Source organism: Pipistrellus hanaki, assembly GCF_964339955.1.
Source record: "Pipistrellus hanaki genome assembly, chromosome: 4".
NCBI lineage: Eukaryota > Metazoa > Chordata > Mammalia > Chiroptera > Vespertilionidae > Pipistrellus > Pipistrellus hanaki.
This window is the reverse complement of record NC_140506.1, coordinates 84,775,637-84,785,178: the sequence shown is the minus strand read 5'-3', so window position 1 is coordinate 84,785,178 and position 9,542 is coordinate 84,775,637.

Genomic DNA, 9,542 nt, shown 5'->3' with positions numbered 1-9,542 from the left:
AATAAAAGCTATTCTTAGAAAGTCTCTATTTTAATTAAACCCTAATGCTTATTGGGTAGCTGATGATGTCAGTAGATAATCTTGACATGATGTCAGGGGTTGTCTGGAGGAAGCTGTAGGAGACAAGTGGGAATAAATGGTCACACAGAGCAGAATGTTATCCATGCCCCCCTTGTGTAGGCCTCCTGCAACTATAATACCTCTCAATTAGTGCTTTCCATGTATGACCTACACGAAGTGCTTCCTAAATATCGTCCATGACCAAGGGGAAGAAGACTAAGACTCTGGGTCCACACAAGGTGGGTTCAAATGTGGTCTTTTCCATTTCCTGTATGACCTTGGGCAAGAGAATTGTCACTCTAGATGTCCACATCCTCATCTATGGCATGAGGGAAATGATACCACTTGCCTCATAGCTTTGTTGTAAGAATTAAATGGGACACTCCTCTAAAGGAATAAGGGCTTCAGTTGCAATGTAGTGACTGCTCTGTAAATGACAGTTTTTATCATCTTATGTAATTATTATCTACACTAATAAAAGAGCAGCATGCTAATTAACCACAACTTTGCAATGCCCACCAGCCAACCAAGAGTGAATATGTAAATTAACCCATTTTGCATTTATTTGGTGATTATTGCATTATACTAGCCCTTTAAACTCCATTGCAAGCTCCATGAGGACAGAGCGGTGAGTTACCATTTATGCACCATTTTTACTCACTTCAGTGTCTGGCTCAGTTTGTGACACTTCTAGGAGCTCCCCCAGTATTAGCGGAACATGTAGATGTGTATTGTTGAACACAATGGAGAAATCACATTATTTGCATTTTAAAAAGTTTATTCTGGCTGTTTGGTAAAGAGCAGGTAGAAGGAACAGCAAAAGAAGCAGCAGGAGGCAAAGTTAGGAGGATTCCTTAAATTGTCCAGGATGGGATGACAGAGGCCTGGGCTAGAGTGGTAAGGGTAGATCAGAGAAACACTGACGGATTAAAAAACAACACATAGGAGGCAAAACAAGCAGAACTTTGTGATTAATTGGTGTTGGGGGTGACAGAAAGGGAAGATGAAACATCCCAAGAGAAAGAAAAAGACAGTTGACTACAGCTGGTGATGTAAAATGACAGTGTAGGTTATAGTTTATCAAAGTTCTTGTAATTGGGCCCCAAATATCCATTCTCCAAGAACATCAGAAGGATGTTATTGCTAATAAGAGCATGTGGCACGGGGAGACCTTTGAGTCTGAGTCAACTAGAAATATGGTATGAATCATTTGTGGGCATCAAAAGGACTCATATCATCTTGGGCTGTTCCCCCATTAAAAGGGGACACATATCCTTGTCTCAGAAGACATAGAGAGTATGAGGGATGTAGTGCTGCAGATCAGCCATTTAATGAATTGACAGAGCCCACCCTGTCTTGGTGTCCAGGATACTGACAGGGAAACATAAAACATTGTCTGAGCATTTATTTCACATCAAGAATTTGCTAGGCTCTTCACACACATAGCTCTAATTCTTCTTCTGATCTTATAATATGTTAACTTGTTGACAGGAGGATAGCAGCTCTGGTATTGTTGAAGGTGGTGTAACTTGTAAGAGATAGGAGAAATTTTGATTTGGGTCAACCTGACTCAAATGGTTATGCTTTTCCCACTATACTGCACTGTATCTCAGGACAGAAGAGAAAAAGCTGATACAACAGGAAAATATTTAGCCTTGAAAATAAAGACTTGGTGAAATTTGATGTTTACTTCCTGATAGTTGCCTCAAATTTCTCATTTGTAAAATGGGGATAATAATAGTACCTACCTCGTAGGGTTATTTTAGGCTTGAAGGACATAACACAAGTAAAACACTCAGTCCTGTGTCTGATGCATAGTCCATAAAAATGTTTTATATCATCCTCCTCATCATTGTCACCATCATTATTGTTGTCATCATTGTTGTTGAAATGAAATAGAATTTATTCTAGATGAGTCCAGAAGACAAGGTGAGGACAAACGGGTAGAATTTATAGTGAATTTGTTTTGTCTCAATGGAGCTAGGGGTAGAGCTGACCCATAGTGCAAAGAACAGCCTCAGGAAGGGATGAGCTCTTCATCACTGGAGCTTCCCAAATCTAGGCTAGACAACGACTTCTGAAGACAACATACGAAGGACCTGCTCATCAAAGTGAGTTACACAACCTCCAGTGGCCCTTTAAACTGAAAATCTGATTCTACCTCCTCAACCTGTTCTAAAGTGACAATTTTTGTTGTGACATGGAGTAAATCTAGGGCACCTGTTCCAAAAATAGCCACAGAGTAAGGCAGGAGGAGGAGCTGGGGTTTTGTGTACGTCACCTTCCCTTTGACTCATTCCTCATGTATGACCCAAGGCCAGAGAGGAGCAGGGAACTGATGGGAGTTCTTCTGACCCATCCTTTGACTTTCTGTAGTGTCTCACCCTGATCAAATCCCACCCTCTCCCTCTGGCTCTGGTAGACCCAGCTTTGTGGCTGTCCCAAAGGGAGATGTACCCTAACTCTGGCAAAGGCATCACCCCAGGCACACTTGGCCCATTCTTTTTAAGGTACTGATTTAGAATTTCAATAAATCATTCCTATTGAAAGGAGGCTCTTCAGAGCATAAGGCAAATTCATCCTGGAGACCTCTGGAGGGCCTCTGTGGAGGATTAATTGATATGAAGCAAAATGAAAGCTCCTTTAAGATGGGGAATATATTTTATTCATCTTTGTGAGCCTCACAATTTAATACAGAGCCTTGTACATAACACAGGTTCAATGAATATAGGAGATAAAGATCAAATATTTGAATGATGGAATCCAATTATTTGAGAAATATGGATCTATTGTTTTTCAATTCAGCTTGGTATTTACAGTACAGGGGTGCAATTTGATACAATTGTTAGTGTGTGGCTATAGGTTCAAGAGATATGTCTAGGCTAGAAATAGTTTCAAATTTTTAAGCAGTATGATTGATACTTAAATTTCTATGGCCAGGGCTGAGATGTCATAACATCTACCCACATGCAACAAAATATAAAAAAAAACCAGAAAAATAGTTGAACCACCTAAGATAAATAAGGTCAGCATACTTGGTCCACTCCTGTAGTCAGTTTTTTTCTCTCTCTCCAGCAGTCCTATACAGAGATCCAAGTAGTGAGAAACAGAGGTCTACTGCTCACAATCATGTAAGTGAGCTTGAAGGAAATCCTCCAGCCCCTGTTAAACTTTCAGATGATTGAAGCCCTAGTTGCCACCTTGACTGCAATCTCATGAGAGACCCTGAGTCAAAACCATCCAGCTAAGCTTCTTTCAAATTCCTCACCCACTTGAAGGTAGTATGTGTTAGTTGTTTTGGGACAATTGGTTTTATAGCAATAGCAACTAATGCAGTTTTCATTCACATTCTTGGTACTAAATTCTATATCAGTGAGGGAACAATAAGATAAGAATCACTGGGAATAGATAGATAGATAGATAGATAGATAGATAGATAGATGATCGATTGTTACATGAAGACTTGACCTCACATGCAGTTTTCATTCACATTCTTGGTACTAAATTCTATATAAGTGAGGGAACAATAAGATAAGAATCACTGGGAATAGATAGATAGATAGATAGATAGATAGATAGATAGATAGATGGATGATTGATTGTTACATGAAGACTTGACCTCACATAATTGTGGGAGCTGATAAAACAGCATCTGTAAGGCTGTTGACTTCATGTCTAATGCTGAAGATTGAAACCCCCAAGAAGGTAAGCAGGAAGGGAAGACTGATGTAAAAGGAATGGGAAGTTCAAGGGCACTGTGGAACTCATAAGAATGAGGCTGGAATTTCTGATGAGAGATTGGAACCCCTGTTAGTTCTCACTGCCTCCAACCAGATGAAATGATGCCCTGCTGGAGAAACTGCCACCCTCTGTCATAGAGCCCAACACACACCTGGTTTCAGAGCTGGAGAAGCTGAAGGGAGACCTAAGGGGAAGTGGAGCAGTTGACCCCACCCCTATGAGTGGGCCAGCAGATAAATAGCAACATATATGTGCTACACTGACCTTCCAAGCATAGCAACAAATGACTGCTTTCCCCCTCCAAATATCCCCCATATCTCTTATGGCCCACCTTGAGAAGGAAGTTGACACAGTACAAGGCCAACATATCCTCTCAGGTGTTATTATTTATATCCATGGTTTTAATTATAATTTGTGTTTTTGTGACTTTCAAATTATCTTTAACTCAATCATTTTCCTGTGCTTCACACAGCTCACTACTTTTTAAACCACTTTATTGAGATGTGATTGACATGTAAAGGGATATATATATTTAATGTATAAAACTGGATGAGTTTGGGGATAAGTAAGTATACATGCATGAAACCATCATGACCACCACAGCCATAGATATAGCCACGACCTCCCAAAGTCTCCTGCCACTGCCACTATCACTGTTGTTGTTATTATTAACATAAGTTCTACCCTTTTAGAAAGTTTAAGTGTTCAATACAATATTTTTTTTAGCTATAGGCTCCATGCTGTATAGGTCTTCAGAACTGATTTATCTTGCATTAACTAAAACTTTGTATCCTTTGACCAATATCTCCCCATTACCTCTTCCTAGCCCACTATACTCCTGGTAGCCACCATTATACTCTCTGCTTCTATGCCTTTGACTATTTGTGATTCCATGTGTAAGTAAGATCATGCAGTATTTTTCTCTGTTTCTACTTCACTTAGCATAATATCTTCCAGGCCTATCCATGTTGTAACAAATAGCAATAGTTGCTTCCTTTTTTAAGACCAAGTAATATTCCATTGTATGTATATATACCACATTATTTTTAACTATTCACTGACAGATATTTAGGTTGTTTTCAGAGCTTAGATATTGCAAATAATGCTGAAGTTAATATGGGAGTGTAGGTATCTCTTCTAAGTCCTGATTTCAATTCCTTTGGATATTTACCCAGAAGTGGGATTACTGGGTCATATAGTAGTTCTATTTTTAATTTTTGAGGAAACTACATTCTGTTTTCCATAATGACTACCAATTAACCCCCACCACACTGTAACAGAGTTTCCCTTCTCCGTCATCCTCACCAGCATTTATTACCTTTTGTTTATTAAAAAGAAAAGCCATTCTATGAGTTGTGAAGTGATATCTCATTGTGATTTTGATTTGCATTTCTCTGAAGATTATGGTGTTGAAAATCTTTTAATGTACCAGTCTGGTCACATAAGCCATTATCTTTGTGGGAAATTTCACAATAGGGGAAACTAGATATATTAAAGGGACAAATAACACGCTACACTTAAAAAGTGTCCAGAAAGTCACAGGAGCTCATAAAATGGAGCCGCTAACTCTATTTGGGGAAAACCAAGGAAAAATTCACAGAGGCGAGTCAGGACTTTAAAGATAACTATGTTTTAGATAGTTAAAGGGTATTCATGAAGTGGAAACAGTAGTTTTAAAGACCCACTAGGGAGGTTACAAAGGTTTATTTTTGCTGGATCAGCATCTTAGAGCAAGGAAGGAGTGGGAGATGAGGTTAGAGAATCAGTGACAGCAAGAACAGAGCAAAAATTCATTGCCAGACATGTCAAATATTTTGATCTTTACTGTAGGCAATGCAGAGCCATTAAAAGATTCTCAGTTGGGGATATTATGATCCAAATTTTACTTTAGCACAATTACTGGGGCCAGGTATATGGAGAAAGAAAGCAAGAAAGGTTAGCCACAGGGAGACCTATCACTAGACTGTTAGAATAATCCATGTGGGAGGAGATGGGAGATGGCAATCAGGCAGTGGAGATGGAAAGCAGGAGGCACGTAGGAGGATTCAGACAGGGAAATTCACCAAAACTGGGGGAGGGAAAGAGAGAAAGGAGTAAAAAAAACTGAGGATTTTGGCCTGGTGGGTGGGAGCCGATGATGCTCTCCTCTGAAGTACGAAAGAAGAGAAGCAAGTGCTGGTAGCAGGAGGAGAAGGGTACATTTTGTTTTGAATATGTTGAGTTTGGAGTGCCTTCAAGCTATGCAAGAAGCAGCTGAAAATGAGTTTCTGCGTTATTATTTTTACTTACCTTATCTTTGATGAATAAATGGGAGCTTGGTGATCCTGAGCTTTATTTTTTATTGCCAAATATCAAACATGCCCCAAAACAGTGAAACGCTTTTAAGATCTGAAGGCAATACCAATACTCACATGTCCTCCACTGCAGCTTTTGATGGAAGGTGAGTTGTTAAAATGATGGGAGAGGATTCAGAAAATTGTCAAATGTGGTTTGTGGTTTAACCTAGCATAGTGGATTTGGGATGCCTCTTGTGCATATTGATTGCACTGAAATAGCTCCCTTGTAACCATATTTATTGTTCTGCTGGTGTTTGTACATCTTGAAGTCAGTCAAATATTATGGGTCCATGAGCTAGAATAGACCCCAGCTTCTTTGTATTCCTCTGAGCATAGAGGAATATAGGGGCCACAGGTAATCACTTTCTTCAGCCACAGCATTTTAACTTTCCAGGTGGGAGTCCATGTGCTTGTTCTTCATTATGCTCAGTGATGGGGGCAGAGAGTGGAGTCCAGGTTCTATTTAATAGGGAATAACCTCTTCTTCCTTCTTTTTATTGCTACATATTCTTATTCCTTGGATTTTGTTTTCATGAAAAGCCCAATCAAATATAACAAAAGCAGTGAGCAAGGCTGATGCCACCAAATCTCTGAAAGGATGACCAGAGTTTCTTATCTGCTTAGGAAGACATGCAGGAGGAGGAGGCTGTCAGTTGGAACATAGGGCTGCCTGCAGTGCTTCTGAGTTAGGAAGGGCCAGGCTGCTCTTTCTTTCTCAGACACAAATTGAGAGGGAGGCAAGAGAAAGAGAAAACTTCTGAGACACCCTGGCAGGTCAGCGGGGGGTGGGAAATGGAAGAGAGTTGGATACTTCTTCAAGAAAAAATGAAGACTTTTGAATGAAAGTCACAGCACAGTCTGCTCCTGGCTTCTGCCAGCACGCAGGCCAAATAAAAGTTTTTGCTGAACCAAGGGCATCAGTCTTTGCATTTGCATCCTCAGAAATTTTAGCATTTTGGATATTCTAGAGGCAAAAATGTGGACCTAGTTAAAAAAATGTGGACCTAGTTAAAAAAAATAAATAAATATGGACCTAGTTTTTACCTTCCATTTTAGGAGAGTAGTGAAGGCTTTGCACCTATTTCCATGCAATTTTCAGCACCACGGAGAGCTCAGAAAAATAGTGCCTGGGAATTTTGTTTCTTTAGGAAAGGGCCTAATTCATGATCTTTAATTCATGGACCATTCACATCCAAGCAGATGGATCCTGAATGTAGTTTAAAGATCATCCAGACCAAGATGGCCATTGGATTGGATGTGAGTGGGAAAGAGGAGTGAAGGTTGACCAATAGGTTTTTGGCCTGAGAAAGCATGCTACAATAGTTGTAGTGCCATTTCTTGAGGAAACCTGATGTCAGATGTCATGAACTTCCAGCCATTTCATAAGGCAGTTGTTTTTCTTTGATATACCCTGAGCACAAATTCTAAATTTTGGAACTAAAAAAAAAGTGCAAACAGAGTTATCTTTTGCATTGTATGGTCAACCATGCCTCTGCACAAGCCTATAAAGAGGAAAGAGTTGAAGTTGAAAATTCTCATTTTACATATACACATGAGAAGACTATGAGAATAATCAGAGATTTGGAGTGACTAGCCAAAGTTCACAAGCTAAGATGTGGTCAATAACCTACATGTTTCTGCTACATGTTTATTTAAAAAATATTAATGGAGCATTTACAGTGGATAAGGGATTAGGGACACAGACGACATACCCGCCTTACTCTATTGGAACCTCGGTTAACACTGAGCATTGAACTAGAGATAAAGGATCATGGAATGTGGATTCCAACTGACCCATGCTCACCCTGACTCCTGCTTCACGATGACCTGGGTCACTTCAACTCTCTGATTCTTGGTTTCCAAATATATAAAAGGGAGATTATAATCCCTGCTATATAGAAGAGCTCTAAATATTTCTAAAGGTCTCTTTACAAAAATTGTTTAATTTAATGAACTGACAAATTTCATCAGAACTCTTGGAAAAAAGGTAAATGATCCCAATCAGTCCATTTCTAGCAGAAGACTACAGTCTTCTAAGATAAACTTTTTTTTTTTCATTTTATCCTCTGAATTATAGCAACTTTGTCTGGTAAGGCAGAGATTTTCCTTCTCATGGGACCATAACTGCCTGTTAATTAATTTTGCTTGGCTGTCTGGTTATCTGGTTTCAGCCAGCAGAATCTTGGGGGAGAGAAAAAGAAAGTGAACTATTCTGGATAACCATGCCACTGGCAGAAGCAAATGTCTCAAGTCCCAACTACAAATAGCTCCTAATTAGGAAATAATTATGCCCCCAAATGTGGCTACATGGATGTAAAAGCAACCCACAAATTGCCGATTAGTTTCATAGCAGCGATGGTATTTAGTGCCACTTCAGTTAATAGAAAATGTGTTGGAAATGGCCCATCTTTAGCAGAGAGAGAGAGGGAGGGGGCCTGAGGATAAGAAAAGGCTCAAAAGACAGGGAATGAGGAAAAAGAAAAAAGGAAAATGTATTCTTTTTTCTTGGAGAGTGTACTGTATTATGAGTTAGGGACATGAAGTTAGAATAGAAATAATTTTTATTTTATTTCAATTATAATGGAAAGGCATTGAAAGCTTGAGAGAAATTGAGGGATATGATCTAATTAACATCTTGAAAAGATGTCTGCAAAACGGACAGACACGAAGGCAAGAGAAAAGCTAGGTGAGGGTTAGAAAGCTATTGCAGTAGTATAAATGGGAGGTCATGGACTAGGATGACAGTGGTGGACATGATGGATCCTGAATGTAGTTTAAAGGTCATCCAGACCAAGCTTGCCATTGGACTGGATGTGAGTGGGAAAGAGGAGTAAAGGATGACCAATTGGTTTTTGGCCTGAAAAAGCATGTCAGTTGTAGTGCCATTTCCTTCAATTTCTGTGTGTGTTTGGGGGGTTGTGGTGGAGATAGTCCAGAGTACTTTTTGATACATTTTAGGTTTTTAACATCTCTAGGTGTAGGTATAAAATATAAATATGTATACATGTGAGTGTAGAGCTTACAAGGAAGGTTAGACTCAAATAAAGAAATTTGGGGATAGTATGAGGTATTGTAGATATAGTAGAGAGTGAGGTAAATCAAGAGATTCCAGAGCACTTCATCTATATGCCCTTCCAGCCATGCACCCACCCATCAGGTATCCCAGTGGTAGGCAAACAGCAGCTTGAGAGCCATGGTTTGTCGCTCTGTTGACTAATGAATTTGCCGACCACTGTGCTATCCATTCTTCCAACTAGCCATTCTTCTACCCATCCACAAATGTTTAGTAAATGCCCTCACTGTGTCAGATGCTGGGTGGGGTGCTGGGATCCAAATGTGAAAAATGACATGGCCCCTGCCTAAAAAAGCTCACATTCTAAGGACAGATAGCACACATAAAAATAG